Source organism: Squalius cephalus (assembly GCF_949319135.1).
Source record: "Squalius cephalus genome assembly, chromosome: 8".
NCBI lineage: Eukaryota > Metazoa > Chordata > Actinopteri > Cypriniformes > Leuciscidae > Squalius > Squalius cephalus.
This window is the reverse complement of record NC_137129.1, coordinates 12873110-12888216: the sequence shown is the minus strand read 5'-3', so window position 1 is coordinate 12888216 and position 15107 is coordinate 12873110.

Sequence of the window (15107 nt, the reverse complement as noted above, 5' to 3'; positions counted from 1 at the left end):
TGATTATGGCTTACAGCTTATGAAACCCACGAAATCAAAATCCCAGAAAATTAGAATATTACATGAAATCACAGCAATTACACAGTAATACCATGGTCATTGAACCAGGTTTTGGTTCTTTTGGCAGTGTGGGCAGGTGCAAATCCTGCTGGAAAATGAAGGAAGCATGAAGTGCTCTGAAAATGTCCTGGTAGACGGCTGCGTTGACTCTGGATTTAATAAAGCACAGTGGACCAAAGTCCTCTTTTCTGATGAGAGCAAATTTTGCATCTCATTTGGAAACCAAGGTCCCAGAGTCTGGAGGAAGAATGGAGAGGCACACAATCCAAGATGCTTGAAGTCCAGTGTGAAGTTTCCACAGTCTGTGTTGGTTTGGGGAGCCATGTCATCGGCTGGTGTTGGTCTACTGTGCTGTCCACTCAATGCAGCCGTCTACCAGGACATTTTCAGAGCACTTCATGCTTCCTTCAGCAGACAAGCTTCATGGAGATGCTGACTTCATTTTCCAGCAGGATTTGCACCTGCCCACACTGCCAAAAGAACCAAAACCTGGTTCAATGACCATGGTATCACTGTAATTACTGTGTGATTTCATGTAATATTCTAATTTTCTGGGATTTTGATTTTGTGGGTTTCATAAGCTGTAAGCCATAATCATCAAAATTATAACAAATAAAGGCTTGAAATATCTCACTTTGCATGTAATGAGTCTATATAATATATTAGTTTTACCTGTTAAGTTGAATTCTTGAAATAAATCAACTTTTTGATGATATTCTAATTTTATGACCAGCACCTGTATATACACGGGACGGGTAGGTCCATGGAGGCTTCCATTTAGTTCCGCCATCTTGAAAAACTATAATAGCAAAGAGGGACAAAAAGTACTAGGCCAATGCGTTTCCACAACGCGTTTTCGTTCAGAGCCAGCGTCACATGACTGAAACCAGCAGAAGCGGTGGAGCAGAGCAGTGAGAGGCGCTTGTCACTGCCCCGGCAAGTTTAAAAGGCTGCACTGTACGGTTAGTTACAGGATAAGGAGTCCTCGTCGTCGAAAAAGTCCAAAGTAGACCGTAAAAACGAAAGTGACCGGAGATTACAAAAAACAAGGGTTAATGTCGGGATAGCTTTTTCCAGGTGGAAAGAGCTAATGCAGGAGAAAGCTTTCAAAAGAGACGCTGAAGTTGCCTGCTTTCTTCTCGACAGGTAAGTCAATGTTACAGTCTTAATTTTTACAAGCTTTTTTTCATTGCTTGGTTGTGTACTTTATTATATAGACAGACAGTAGAACTCGATGAAGTGCTATTAAAAGACATCCTGTCATAGCTTTATGGTACGTAACGGCTACCGTAGATGCAACACGCATTTGAAAAAGCGAGGCGCTGGAGAGCAATATTCGTTTGAATGCAAAATACAATTTCACCACTAGATGGGAGAAATTCCTACACATTGTCCCTTTTAAAGGGTTAGTTCACCGAAAAATGAAATTTCTGTCATTAATTACCCTCATGTCGTTCTAAACCCGTAAGACCTTCGTTCATCTTCGGAACACAAATTAAGATATTTTTGATGAAATCCTACAGCTTTCTGACCCCTCCATAGACATCAATGTTATTACCACTTTCAAGCCCCAGAAAGGCAGTAAAGACATCGTCATACAACTCATGACCTCTATAAAAGAGACTGCAAGACCTGAAGTGGGTGTGTCAGATAAGGGAGATTTACGAAATGTGCAGTGCAGGAGGTCCTCCAGGATAAGTTAAAAAAAAACCTGTTCTAGTGAGCATGTCATGCAGCAGTATAGGGATGGGTAAGTCTGAAAAATCGTATCTGTCTCTTAAGTATCCATCTTCTGGTTTTCACACAGATTCGTCAGGATCGGTATTGTCTGTCGTGGTTCAATCCCGTTCAGTATTATTTCACTGTCCTTCCCTGATTCAAACTTGTCGGGTAGGGTAATGCATGATCACAATCTTGCCCTTTTTTAGCCTTTAATTCTCTGTCTGTCTTGGGTTGAATGCTAGCTGTTTGGTTTATCTCCCTTCGTTAGCTCATGGTAATTGTTTCCCTGCAGCCATCCATCTCACTTCCTGTTTATCAGTTAGTGTTCTTTCTCTCGGACTGACAGGAGCTGTCTGGTCTCCTGCTTTGACTGACAGACTCAACCCTCTCTCTTTTCTCTGGCGTGTTGGTTTGTTCTAGAGACAAGGCAGTGATCCTACAGACCTTGGAGATTGTTACTATGGTCACTGCAGAGAGCTCGAACATAATTAACCACACAGACACAACCACCACATGCAGGGAATGTCATAGCACAGCACATGAAAGAGATCTAATATAACCCTCACTAAAACCTAACAATTTGTTCCTAACCACGTTCTGATGTTGTTGAATTCGGAGTATTCTAAATGAGCGACCACGTGACCGAGGTTAGTAATTTGCATAACACATGCCCATACCAGCTCCATTTAAGGGCTTTCTGCAACGCAGAAAAACTTGGTTTGATATAAAGTTTGATGCAAAAGGAAGCATTTCAGTTCAACAAAGGATGTATCTGCTTTTGATGAAAGGATGACTACAATAAAAAGACATTCAAGCTTGAGTGGCATTATAAGGACAGAAGGTCAAAGTGACCTAATACATGAGCAATTACAACATGGTAATTTTAATCCAAAATAAATCTTTAAGAAATGCATTTAAGTACTGCTCATCACAGCTGAGAACTTCCACCAGCCCTTGCAGAAAATCCACACCCAGCTGACGGGAATGAAGAAGCTGAGGTCCAGCCATCTACTTCACAAGCATCCACCTTCCAATATGCCCCTTAACAGTCACACCGGTGCACAAGTCCTGACAGACGAGGTTCTCGCTAGTCAAGATGCCCTCATTATTGCCGTAAAAATGGTTAGTTCACCCAAAAATGTCTTTCGTCTTCGAAACACATTGACAGTCCACGCAACTACCACTTTGACGCTTCAAAAAGTTCATATTATACAGTATATACTGTACCATTTATGCACAAGGTCCTTGAAGTATCAAATACTTTTTACTGTCTTCAATATTGAAAACTGATTTAAAGTCCCCCTGTAGTAAATAATTGTATCCCTTAAAACTCATCTTTCATCACTAAAATTACATATTTAAATGTTTTTTCCTTGAAAAAAATGTCTTCATGCTTTAAAATGGCTTGAATGTAACTCCACACCCTTGCCTCATTTCGTATGCGGTTCTATGAATATGCAAATTACCCCCGCCTCCACTCACTTGCACCAGCTCAGAGATCCACTCGTTGAAGTGATTGGCTACAAGGTAGTTTGTGACGTCAGAAACACCAGCGATTTCAAACCGCGCTTTTGAGACTGTCTTTAGTTCACTGCGGTTTTAAAGAGAAAATACTCAACAATGGTGTTGACTTATGAATTTGCACATGGTTTGTCTTAAAGCATAATAAAAACACCACATAGACATATAAACAACATTAAAAACTTGATTTTCACCACAGGGGGACTTATAAAAACATTTTTTATTTTATTTTATTTTTATTTTTTGCAGAGACTGATAAATTCACTCTTTCATTCATGTAACTTTTGTATCAGAAGTTTTCATATGGCATTCATATGAATTTATTTCTTCAGTGAGAAATTTCACAAAATATCTTTTTATGTTCCAGAAAAAAATGATTAAATATCATCAAAAGGCTAAATCATTCTCATCTCCATCCTACAAGAACAGCATTGACTGATGTGGTGTGTACAATTATGTTTCCCTGTTAACACATCACTATTTATCAGCTTTTGTATTTTTATTGGTGTTGTGTTGTAGAATTAGTCTTAAATTCTTTTTGAAATTTGCATTAAAAGTATTTAATTAAAAGTCTTAAATTACATTCCTTTAAACAGTCAGAAACCCAGGTGCAAAATACTTGAAAATTACATCAAAGCATTGCAACACCCCAACCTGATCTCATGAGAAAACGCAACCATTTCATGTTTTACCGAATTTGTATAATTTGTAAAATTTACAGTTTTTAGAATAAAGTAAGCGTAAAGCTCCATCACCCAACCCCTAAACCTAACCATCGCAGTTAGCATATGCAGTTTGTACGAAAAGGCAAACATCGAACATATTTTTTCTTCTGAATAAATTATTTTTCAGAGAAAAAAACATATACCGGCAAGGCCGGATTTACCACCGGGCCGATTGGGCCTCCGACCTCTAGGGGGCCTCCAAGACCCCACTAACTGTGTGACATCCTTTTTTCTCTTTTTTTCTTTTCTTTTTTTTTTAATTAAATTAAAATAAAATTAATTAATGAGTTTGTGTGTATGTGTGTAAACAATAATTTATTTGCATTCAAAAAAAGTATCATGATCAGATCAGTTTTTTGGCTGTGACTTCCTACACCATAAACTAAACACAGTAACGAACGATGACGTCGATTTTACCTTATCAATCCAAACGTGAGTCCAATAATGAAACACTGGAAGAACTAGTTATTCAACCCGAACCTCCATCGCAAGGACGACTCGAGCAGGACGTTTCTCAGTGATACATTACTCAGTTTGAGGTAAATCATGAGATGTTGCAACTGTAATTCCTCACCATCAGCATTAACAAGTGCATGTACATCAAACAAACCGATTATTTTACTTGTGCTTATTTATTTACAGAGTATTTTTCTAATTTATTGCGGTGAACTCGTGGAAACTGTATCAATTACAATGCATACATTAGCCGAGGTCTAGCGTGAATGACTGATGTAACATAAACGTTGGTAAAACAAATCTTGCTCCATGCTTAATCTTTCCTCAAAGTAGTGAGAACGACAGACAATCTGCATTAATAGACACAGTTATAGGTAATAGTGGCCCACAAACTGATTAGCATAGGTATTTAAGTAAGACAGTGATAACGTGAGTTAGCCAGTTAGCAGGAGACCTACACAATATACAACTCAAAACTAAGTATTTTGAACTCCATCTTCCAAGAGCAAGCGGTTTGCGAATCCTGCATTGAACTCCGAGATTTGAGAAGCAGTCGTCAGTAAAATAAAGGGAACACAGCAAAAGTTTAGGATTATACTGCTATGATATCGTGGTAAAGATGAACTTTAACCGCTGATTCTTCACTTACTCATTCTTGGGCAGTGAAAATAAAACTGGCTTTACCTTCACATTGTAGAGCACAGCGTCTTCTCAACATGATGCTATCCAGCATCCACAGGGATCAGCTGTAGTGTTTGAAGGGTTTCAAGTTTTCCTTGGTGTCGGCAATATGCTAATGTTTCGTCTTGACGTCACAAACGGACGGTCAAAAAAATTGGATATAGGCAACAAATCAGAATTGGGCATCAAGACCTGCAGTGTAAACGAGGCCCATCCGTCCCTTTGCAGACGCGCGTTGGGGTTGCTCTCATCATTAAACCGCGGAGACGTTGACTAATGCCTCAGAAAATCCAATCAGCCTGTTTATATGACAGTCACATTGGCACATATCTGATTTATATCTGATTTATTTCCACATATGAATGAGGCCTGAAACCGATCTCAAAATATCCGAATGCATGCCTTTTATTCCTGTTTACACTGTCATAGAACACATCCGATCTGTGTCACATATGAGCAAAAAATCGGAATTGGGTTACATTTCACTTACAGTGTAAACGAGGCCTTAGAGCTGTTACACACTACATGAAAGGTCATTTTCAAAAATCCATTATAGGGGCACTTTAATTTTCCTTGCTTTTATTTTGTGATTATTTTAATTCCTTACTGTGTAAAGCACTTTTAATTGCTAAAATGTATGACGTGCTATATGAATAAAACTGCCTTGCCTATGTTGCATCACAATAAAAATGTATGTAATTGATTGTGACAGTGAATAAAGAATATGCTGATGTACATGGACCCAAGTCACGTTTTTGGAATTTATTAAATTCAATAGCATTCATGTAAAATATAAATAATAAAATAGTACTGTTTTATACTGTAAAAATAAGTCGCAGTAAGGGCATCTTACTGTAAAATTAAATTGCAGTAAGGGCATCTTACTGTAAAATTAACTTGCGGTAAGGGCATCATACTGTAAAATTAAATTGCGGTAAGGGCATCTTACTGTAAAATTAAATTGCAGTAAGGCCATCATACTGTAAAATTAAATTGTGGTAAGGGCATCATATCGTAAAACACATTTTACAGGTAAGCTACTGTAAAGGGGAACTTACAGTAACTTACTGGCAATAGTGCTGCCAGTAAGTTACCGCAAAAATACGATAAAATGTCTAACAGTGCATTTATAGATCTCCTTTGCTGTCACAGTTAACATTACAAGAAATGGAGTTGGAGAAAGTGGTTTTGTTTTAAAGTAAAGAAAAACCCACAGCTTCCTTTTACTGTTTCTAAAAATTAAGATGTTGTGTTAGTTTGGGCCACAAGCCTACGAGGGGGAGGGGGGCCTCCAAGATTTTGTGCCCAGGGGCCTCTGCTTTCTAAATCCGTGCCTGTATACCAGTTTAAAGTGGTTTTGCATTGTTGACCTTGATGTCATTGGCTGGTTGTCTTGCTAATCCACCATCTAGAGCAGTTTGGTTCAGTTCATTGGGCAGTTTTGACTCACTAGAAATCATGTTTTCTCTATTGCTTTCTCTAGTTTAAAATCTTTAAACACCAGCCCCAGACAAAATGATTTTTGGATGATATTATATTATCCAGCTTTAAATGTCTCTATTTCCTGAACCGAACACCCCCACGTTCATGCTTGGTTTTGTCATACTCTTATTTTAAATTCAAAGCAATCCTCGTATGTGGGAAGAGGGTGAAGCATCACTCGAGCGTCCCCCTTATCATGATGATGCTTCTGATGCTAAAACAGGACGTTCGGGGGTGTTGGTGGGCCCGTTTTTTCTCTCTCCTTCCCCTCCTCTCATATGGGACACTCCAGGATGCCTCATGCTAAAAAGTGCTAAAGATAAACCTCTGTCATGAATGTACATTTGGGATTATGTAATGAAAGGGTTATGCAATGGCTGCCAGCCACAGAAGGAGAGCACCGGCGGATGAGCTTGTGTTTTTTTGTGAGGATTAGACATTTTTCCTCCATGTTTTCAGTCGTTCAGCAGTTATATCCATGCATATTTCTCACGTTCACTCCCATTTCTCCCATTTCACATTCACTCCGTTCCACCCTGTACACCCAGTCACACCTGTTCAAACATCACATGACTCCATTTGTAAATATTCTTAGACATCCCACTTTAACTTTGTAAAATGATCAGTATTAATCATTATTATGTCTCTTTTGACCATCTAGAACACGCTAGAAACTACATATCAACACTTTTTCAACCATCAATCATTATGGTATAAGTTTTGCTATTCTGTCGATTAGTTACTGATGTTTTTTGTGTTCCCAAAGTCTGTGATTGTTGTTTGTTCTTGTTCATAAGTACTTAAGTAATACATAAGTAAAGCTGCAGTACGGAACTTTTGCCTCTCTTTCGTTAACTCTGTTTGAAAGATAAAATTGCAAGTTACTTGGAGTTCTTTTTTTTTTTACATGGGTTGTGCTTTGACCTGCTCCTCTGCATGGATGAAAGAACTACCGGTATGTAAAATCTTGTGTGTGACTTCCATCAGATGAACTGTGACGAATGATGATCTAAAATGACGTAGAATGAAATTCTTTTCAGACTGAGGTTGCATTGCAAAACATCAGACCTGGATCTGATTTGGAAGTGGGCCAAATCAGAATCGAAAAGATCAGATTACATGTAGTTTGTGCTGGTCACACTGTTATGATAATTTTTTTTTTTTTGGTGATTTGGGTACACTTTTCCCTGCAGTCTGAACGTAGACAATAAGTATGCCCTAGTATGCATATCTGAAAAAAAAAATTAATCTGAACAAGCAAGTAACAGATCTGCCACTTTTGTTCTGACCAAATTCAATTTACATTTTTTTTTTTTATTCACTACTAACTATTAGATCAAACGATTACTCTGTCAGATCAGATCACATGAAGTAAATTAGCTATCTTTTGAGCTATACTCCAAAAATGTCTTGGGTTGGGGAAAAATCTCTGCGTCAGTCTTCAATCTCTTCAGATCTCGAAGTTGGCACCACCTCTCAAAAGCCATGCTGATGTTTACTCTCTTTTTAGCATGGTTCTGTCGCTTTCCTCTGTTGACTGCAGGCTCTCCGCAGTTCAGGGTTTCTTGGTTTTGACAACAGGTGATTAGATGATGATTGTTTAGACCTTTCTAGATTAAAAGCAGCCATCTAGATGACAAGTCATGCATTGACTTGTCAAAAGCAGCCATCTAGATGACAGGATTTTTTCATGATAACAGTCAAAATGCTTTTGTAAAATAAAGAAAACAAGCAGCATGCGCTTTCTGCCGTCTCGGTATCCGTGAACTACATCCTGGAGCGTGTCACAAAAATGATCCAAAACCTACTTGCCGCACAGACATGAGAGACATTGAAATGTCTGCTTTTAAAATGAACCAATTCAAATCGAAAACAAATATTATCTGATTATGTAATCCATTTGAAACCAACGAGAGGTAACTGCAACACACTCATATAGCTTGGTCTTCTTTCTGTTTACGGACATAACGTGACCATGCAAAGATGAATGACGTCAAATTGACATTTACAGTGAAATCGGACCCGACAGCTCAAATTATAAATAATTTTTATAAACTTATAGCATTGCAAATTGGGGTAAGGTAGACAGCTTTGTACACTGATGCCTTATGTACTTATGCAGGATAAAAATTATAATTACATATCTGGTCTAGCATGCTATTTTTTCCACAGGAACTAGAACATGTGCTTCTGGCTGTTAATCTGTAATTTTAAGAAAGAGACTGTGAGGTGGACGTTGAAAGTTGTAAGAAAGCTGTGCTTTTGTCTCTTAGAAGCCTTTACATTGCTGCCAGGCAGTTCGCCTGGTGCTAATCTTTATTTAGCACATGCCAGCAGGTGTTGCCTAGTAACAGGAGTAACAGGTTGGGGGTGGAGGCCCGAGGGGACGTACATCTAGCTTCACAACCCCACAAACCTTCAGTCTCCCCCGGACTGATCACCCTTTTGACAAACTCCAATGGTGGCACAAAAGCCACGAGAGAAATGAAGAGTGTGTTCATTTTCAGATATTGGTGATATTTTCAATGGGCCTTAGAGAAGGGATCTTTTACAAAAAGAGAAAAGTGGAGCGGGAGCTACAAAGAAATCTTTTGTTGTACACAGAGATGATAAACGATTGAGGGTTGCCATGGTTTTTCTTCTGCACTTCTGTCTGGAGTTCAGTCTGCACACTGTCATGTCCTGATGATGTATTGCTGCATTCATTCATATCTCACCTGAACTAACATAGGAAAATCTGAAACCAACTTTCTCTTTGCATGGCGGTTTATTATGACTGCAGGTTGAGACGATTTTGCATGTCAATCTTGATTCTCTGAAGAGGCTGTTTCTTCATATTCCAATTTAATTTCCCAGTAGTTGTTTTTTTAAAAATATATACTCTACTGTTCAAAAGTTTGAGGTTAAAACTACTGTCATTCAGCAAGGATGCATTCAATTTATCAATAGTGGCAGTAAAGAATCCTGAAAAAAATGCATCACTGTTTCCACAAACATATTAAAGGAATAGTTCACTTCAAAATGAAAATTCTGTCATCATTTACTCACCCTCAAGTTGTTTCAAACCTGTATGAATTTCTTTCTTCTGCTGAACACAAAGGAAGATATTTTGAAGAATGTTGGTAACCAAACAGTTGATGTACCCCATTGACTTCCATAGTATTTTGCTCTCCTACTGTGGAAGTCAATGGGGTACATCAACTCTTTGGTTACCAACATTCTTCAAAATATCTTCCTTTGTGTTCAACAGAAGAAAGAAATTCATACAGGTTTGAAACAACTTGAGGGTGAGTGAACTATTCCTTTAAGGAGTGCAACCTCAGTGAGCATAAAATACTTTTATTTATTTTTTAAGATAAAAATCTTCCCAACCACCCAATTTTTTATTTTTTTTTAAATGCTTTTATATACACATTTTATTGCTTTACCTTTGTCCTAGACTACGGTGGTCGAGAGAGCTCAACACGCTGCAAACATGCAAATAGAAAAAACACCAGCAAATTAAGAAAACATCTTTATCAGTTTGACAACACGTGCTGCAAATACTCACAACGCAACCAAATACAGAAACACACTGCAAATAGCACAGACCACAATGGAAATGTTTCAGTGGGACACCACAACGACGAACTGACATGCTTATTGTTCAATATCTACTCGTCAGTGGTGTTGTTGAAGACCTGAAAAGTGAGTTTTTCGCTTATTTTCACTTCCTGATTATGTGTGCATTGTGAATATTTGCAGCGTGTTGAACTGTGTTTGGTTGCATTGTGAGTATTTGCAGCACGTGTTGTCAAACTGATGGAGATGTTTTCTCAGTTTGCTGATGTTTTTCTTTTTGCGTGTGTTTTCTTCAGTCGTGGCGTGCTGAGCTCTCTCGGCCACCGTAATAGACCCATATGAAATCCATGATAAAAATATTATGCATGTTTAATACATTATAATCTAAACAAAGCAATAAACTGTACTTTTTGTAAAGCATTTTATTAAGTATTCAAGTAGAATCCTTTATATCAAATTATTTCTAAGGTCATCAGAAACAGTCAAGTGTGCCACTATTGTTTGAGTGTTCATTTGTGTTTTCCAAAGCATATGAATATTAATGTACCTTAATGACTGATGGTCACCCTATGACCCTCTGCATAAACCTGTACGGCTGTTACATATGGAAATGAGCTCTTGAGTTTATCCTTGGTGACAACTGCACTGACCTCATTGTATTTTGAGTTTGATGCAACTTAATGAAGGACATAATTTTTAAAAGTTCAAGAACTTTGTTAACTGTTTTACTTGGTGAAAGAGATGTTTCTTCAGATTTTTATTAATAATAACAACTCTTGACATCCTCTTTTTGTTTATTGCTTTAATAATGTCTAAAATATAGAGATGGAAAACTGCCACATAAGCCTAGAACATTTCTCAGAGCTCCATTTGACTCATCTCATTGAAGATTACAGAGCAGAATCATTTGGGTTTACTCAGCACATTGATGCGGTGAGATTATTTGCCCAATATAACCAGCCCAGATTATCCTGACCTGCATTACCCAGGATTATTTCCTTCACATGCAGAGATTATTCAACTAAACTACAGAAGCATTATAGCAACCTCGATATCAACCGGTGCAGTGTGGATGATCTCCTTCGCCTATGTTAAACCATAGTCCATTTTTCATAAACGGTGCAAAGATTACTGAGATTGGCAGATCAATATGTGTTTTACACATAATGAACTGAGCATGTGTGGATTGTTTGGATGGGTGACTCCTTACGTAATAATGTCGATACTAAGTTTTAATATGATGTTTTTAATATTATTATTATTATTTATTTACCCTGAAATTTAAAGCATATCTTTCAAAAGTTTGAAAGAAAATGTTGTCTCCTCTGTAAGACAGAAAATACTGGTTGAGGCCCTGGTCTGAGACAAAGGGCTAATTACCATTTGACCTCCCCCATACGACCTCACTTCCGCAAACTACTAAGAACTCACACAAGAATATGGTTTAATGTGAATGTTTATCATTGACTGTTATGTTTTTGGTGTCATTTGAAATGTCTCAAAGTGAGTGGTACAGATATCTCATATCCAGATAGATAAAATAAAAGGTAATAAGGTTCATAGAAGTTTAGAGAAAACTGGTTAAGCCATTTGAGGGTGGTTTTCCCCATCCCCCGTATCACCTGGGCACACAGGATAAAGGAAGGTGTGCGTGCTCTATCGGGGGTCTTCTTTGCTGGACACAAATGGAATAGGGTCTCTGTCTCTCTCTCCCTCTCTCTCCCTCTCTCTCTCTTTCTATCCCTTTCTCTCTCTCTATCTCAGGTACAAACTGGGTAAGATTCTTTGGTGTAACCAATGTATAACCATGTTCTAGATATTTGAATTGATTGTGGAATTAATCTCCGATATCTGAAATATTAAATTATTACATGTGATTATTCTAACTGATTTTGACATTGTTCATTTAATGGTTAAAAGGAATTGTCAAACATTCGCTCACTTTTAGTGAGGCACAGATATTATTAAAACCTTTCATTTATAGAGTCAGATGAAATAAACGAGAGTATACATAACTAAATGTATTGTAAATTTAACCAACCAATACTTTGCAAGAGTGAGGACAAGAACACGTGATTCCTTCCCCGTGTATTGGCGAACCGGCAGATTGGACCAATTTCACGGGCCTTACACCTCCTTCCACTCCTTTGGACTGGATTAAGATAACTGAATGGATAACCGTCTGATAATTTGCCGTTTAGATTTATTTAAAGGGGTAATTCACCACAAAATGAATTTTTTGTGATAATTTATTCACCGTCATGTCAGTTTGAACCTGTTTTGCCAAATGTATACTGAAAAGATGGCACATAAGCACTTCAGAAGGCATTTAGGTGTTTTGACATAGACTGTTTAATGCTGCTCAGAGGTGGCAAAAATGTACAAGTTATAATTGTATACTTTGATACTAAGTGGGTCGGATCAGTGTGGCATTGGCACGTCTTGATTTTTGCAGAGATGCATTCCTGGGTCAGCATATTTTGTTGATCCTGGAACTATATTCCTGTCTGAAAATGTAACCCTAACCATATCCCCCCTAAACCTAACCACAAGTTATTTATCCCTAAAATCAGAGGGAAATGTGAATTACACTGATGAAGACACACGGTTGTAAGCTTAAACTTGACATAAACTGTAAACCTGTCCCTTATATCTGATTGGTTGATTGGATTGTTGTTCCAGGATCAACAAATATGTTGATTCCACTTGGTTAAATAAGGTTCTGCTTTGCATTGCGTCTTTATGTTGAATTTTGAGCAGGCACAGAGCAGCCTTAATTTGGTTGTGTAAAGAAGCATTATGACTTTATTCTGTGAAACACAAAAGGTGATATAATTTAGCAAGAATGTTCAAGCTTCTCTTTTTGGAACTAGAGCAGCTTTGGTCCCCATTGACTTTCATTATATAGAAAAGAGCAGCTTGCACATTGTGCTAAATATCTTCTTTTGTGTTCCACAAAAGAAAAGTCACAGAGCTTTGCAGCGACATGATGGTGAGTAAATAATGACAGATTTGTTTGTTTATAAATAATGATAGATTAGAAAGCAGGAATTTCTGTTCTCAGTTCTGATATCAAAATTGGTCTTGAAAGTGCTTGGTATCAGATCAAAAAGAAAATAAATGTTATCACTCATCTCTAGATCATAGTGTTCTAGCTCTGCCTATGTGATGTCATTATAATCCCCCTCCTTCCTGTCCTCTGTGTCCTTTTCCTACCCAAACTGAAGCATTTCATAAATCACGGAAATCCTTCTGGAGAGCAGAAAGCTGAAGAATCGTGGAATCACCTTGAGCGAGACTTCCTGCATGATGCAGCGGGACAGCGATTCATTTATTACTGTCAGTGTCCTCATCCTGGCTGAAAAAAGAGAGAGATGTACAGAGTTACAGTACGTTCATGATTTCAACAAGGCTCTAAAAATACATTTTCCCACATGCACTGTGTCATAAAACATTTACAGTCCACCACAATCTGCTACACTGGCGTTGACGCAACAGTCTTGAAATATTCACAAGGTTGCTAGCTTGTTGGCTCAGAGAGAACACTGGAAAAAAGAGAGAGAGAGAGAGAGAGAGAGAGAGAGAGAGAGAGAGAGAGAGAGAGAGAGAGAGAGAGAGAGAGACGCTTACATAATACACCAGCCGCAGTCTGAGATGAGGGCGCAGGTTTAGACACGCGTATCAACAGCCAGTCTATCCTCATGCTGCAGTGCATGGTGACATTAGCGCTCTTCATCTCTGCCCTGCTGTCGATCTGCCTTCCTCTCTGCAGTCTTATACAACCAGGACATTCTCACACATTCACACCAATATATTTTAGTGTAGGATATAGAGGTCTTCAGACAATGACTAAATGCACATTCACTTCTCACATGTGGCTGCTGCTGTTTGGTGACAGAAGAGGAAAATATATTGCTTTATATAGCTAACAAGACTGCATATCAAGCTATTTTAGACAAGGCATACATTCATATTTACTTATGCGTGTTCCTGGTCTTATTATGAATGACTAATCTATGAAAATTATTCCAAAAACAAGAAAATTGTATGTAAATTGTATACACTTCCGTTGGAAAGTATTGGGGAAGGCTTTTTTGAAAGTCTCTCATGCTCACCAGGGCTGCATTTATTTGATCAAAAATACAGTAAAAACTGTAATATTGTAAAATAGTATTACAATTTAAAAGAACTGTTTTCTATTTTAATATATTTGAAAATATAATTTATTCATATGGTCAAAGCTGAAATTTCAGCATCATCACTCCAGTCTTCAGAATATTTCTTCTTATTAGTTTATGTATAGTATAGTAGCCTATAGTATAGTATAGTATAGTATAGTATAGTATAGTATAGTATAGTATAGTATAGTTACAAACTGTTAACTTTATACTAGACAAAATGTGAAAACATCACTTGGTAACCTTGTCTGTGCAAAGTCATATCCAATTTCAATTCTTGAAAGTCAATAGACTCTGTAACCTTATATGCTTGGAAAGATTGACTTTTTACATCCACGCACAGAACTTTCTTTCCAGAAACCATACATTTATTTGTCTAGAACAGCAGTTCCACTGCTAAAAGGAAAATTTAGACAACTCCAAAGCTAAAATAAACACATTTTAATTAATGTAATAAATTCAAGTGCTTTAAAAAATGAGCTGCACCGTTTTGCTTTTAAACCCTCTGAATTGGCTTTGCTTAAATGTATATTATGTGCATTAATGAAAACAAATTTTCTGTTGTCTAAACTGAGAGCCTAAATAATTTTCTATGCTAAATAATTAATCACACGCCATACTGTCAATAGAGTTTAATTTGTGTTGAACCAGGGCCATTCCTTTAAGAAAGAGATTTACATGGACACTATTATTGCAAAAACTGCTGCAGTGCGAAAACTGT